The sequence below is a fragment of the Symphalangus syndactylus genome, chromosome 6 (genome assembly GCF_028878055.3).
Source record: "Symphalangus syndactylus isolate Jambi chromosome 6, NHGRI_mSymSyn1-v2.1_pri, whole genome shotgun sequence".
NCBI lineage: Eukaryota > Metazoa > Chordata > Mammalia > Primates > Hylobatidae > Symphalangus > Symphalangus syndactylus.
The window spans coordinates 87,348,793-87,351,336 of NC_072428.2; the positions used below are offsets into that span (position 1 = coordinate 87,348,793).

At 36.9% G+C, this 2,544-nt stretch overlaps 1 pseudogene; it reads left to right on the plus strand.

The window, feature by feature from the left end:
* The first annotated feature begins 328 nt into the window (after positions 1-328).
* On the plus strand, positions 329-1,519 carry LOC129485400 (bifunctional methylenetetrahydrofolate dehydrogenase/cyclohydrolase, mitochondrial-like; annotated as a pseudogene).
* The last annotated feature ends 1,025 nt before the right edge of the window (positions 1,520-2,544 follow it).

The window sequence follows — 2,544 nt, forward strand, 5'->3', positions numbered from 1 at the left end:
TTAGCTCTCAGAGAGGCACCTCTGTTTCTACTGCCAGATATTTTTCTGCTAAGGTTTCACTACATCGTTCTATTATAGACTGATCTTTCCCCTTTTGTGCTTAACTCTGGAAAAAAAAAATGAGATTTCACCAAGTAAGATTTTAACCTGAAAATGCAAAAATCCATATATAAGAATAAACATTTCCACCACAATATAGGGAATAAAAATCAGTAATGACCAAGAAAATATTTGTAACTACTAAAATACAAGAAAGAGAATAAAAATACTTTGAAGATCTGATAGAAAATTACACAATAGTCCTCCTGGTGAGGTCACCGCCTGGGCTATGGCTGCCACTTCCTCATGTCAGCGCTGCTCCCTCTGCCCTCACCCCTTCCACCTCGGGGCAGTTCAAAATGAAGCTGTTGTCATTTCTGGAAGGAAACTGGCCCAGCAGATCAAGCAGGAAGTGTGGCAGGAGGTGGAGGAGTGGGTGGCCTCAGGTAACAAATGGCCACACCTGAGCATGATCCTGGTCAGCGAGAATCCTGCAAGTAACTCATGTCCTCAACAAAACCAGAGTAGCTGTAGATGTGGGAATCAACGGTGAGACGATTATGAAACCAGCTTCAATTTCAGAGGAAAATTGTTGAATTTAATCAACAAACTGAATAATAATGTAGATGGTCTTATTCAGCTGCCTCTTCCAGAGCATATTGATGATAGAAAGACCTGTAATGCCTTTCTCCAGACAAGGATGTCGATGACTTTCATGTAATTAATGTAGGGCGAATGTGTTTGAACCAGTATTCCACGTTACTGGCTACCCCATGGGGTGTGTGGGAAATAATTAAGCAAATTGGCATTCCCACCCTAGGGAAGAATATGGTTGTGGCTGGAAGGTCAAAAAATGTTGAAATGCCAATTGCAATGTTACTGCACACAGATGGGGAGCATGAAGGTCCCAGAGGTGATGCTACTGTTACAATATCTCATGGATACACTCCCAAAGAGCAGCTGAAGAAACATACCATTCTTGCAGATATTGTAATATCTGCTGCAGGCATTCCAAATCTCATCACAGCAGATATGATCAAGGAAGGAGCAGCCATCGTTAATGTGGGAATAAATAGAGTTCAAGATCCCGTAACTGCAAACCCAAGTTAGTTGGAGATGTGGATTTTGAAGGAGTCAGACAAAAAGCTGGTTATATCACTCCAGTTCCTGGAGGTGTTGGCCCCATAACAGTGGTGATGCTAATGAAGAACCATTATTACCGCAAAAAAAGTGCTGAGGCATGAAGAACGAGAAGTGTTGAAGTCTAAAGAGCTTGGAGTTGCCACTAATTAACTATTGTGTCTTCTATGTCACAAACAGCACTCCAAGCCAGCTCAAGAAGCAAAGCAGGCCAATAGAAATGCATTATTTTTAATTTATTCTACTGCAGTGGTTTAAAACAATGCTTTCTATTTATTGAATGCTTAAATGAGTAGGTGTTTGTGCACATAGCTCTGCAGTACCTCACCAGGGAGCATTACAGTATTATGCAGGGTCATGTAATCTAGCCAAGAGCAGCCATTAACCTAGTGATTAACATGGGAGACATTGTCATGTTGAGAATGGATGCTTAACTTTATGTCAAGCACCTCGGTTAAACATTTGCGTTTTCTAGAATGGCATTTCCCAGGTGCTATTCCAATAAGAGTTGATACTCATTTTAGGTACTAAACTGTTTGAGTTGAACTGGTCAAACCAAAGGAAAAGTGTTACTAGAGAAAATCAGGGAAAGGTGAAAAAGAAAAAAATGGTAGTAATTGAGTAGAAAAAAAATTAATTTATATATGTCTTGATTGGTAGCCAGATTTATCTAAGTAGAACTGAATTGGCTAGGAAAAAAGGAAAACTACATGTTAATCATTTTCTAAGCTGTCTTCTGAAGCTTAGTCAATCATTGGGAAAATGTTTAGAATTTTTCCTTGCTATTAGGTGTTATTTTATGTATGTTACACTTCAGTAAGTTCTTCCCATTTTAGTTTTCTAGGATTTAAAGGCTTATTTTAAACATTATTTATGTGTATTGTCATATTGTTAAATTTTTGTATTGTATAGTTTCTTTGATATATCTTAAAACCTATTTTTGAAAAACAAAAGTGGCTTGATAATCATTTGGGCAGCTTGGGTAAGTATGCAACTTACTTTTCCACCAAAGAATTGTCAGCAGCTGCCTGCTTTTCTGTGATGTACCCTTTTGACTGTTCCAGAAAATTTTTGAGTTTGAGTTAATATTGAATTTAATCAGACTTTCTGATTAAAGGATATTATTTTGTTTCTTTTTAAATAAAACACGTGTCTGGTATGGTTAAAAAAAAGAAAAAATTACAGAATAAAAGAGTCTCATTGCTTTCAACATTTAAGTTTGAAAAAATTTGTTCCTCAGCAAAATCTTTAAATGATACTAATTGAAATCCTTTTGGCAGGAATAAGTTTTGCTAAAAAACACATCTTAGATTGTGTTTATTTTGAAATATGTATGTTGATAACTATGTGAGGTAATGCATGTTA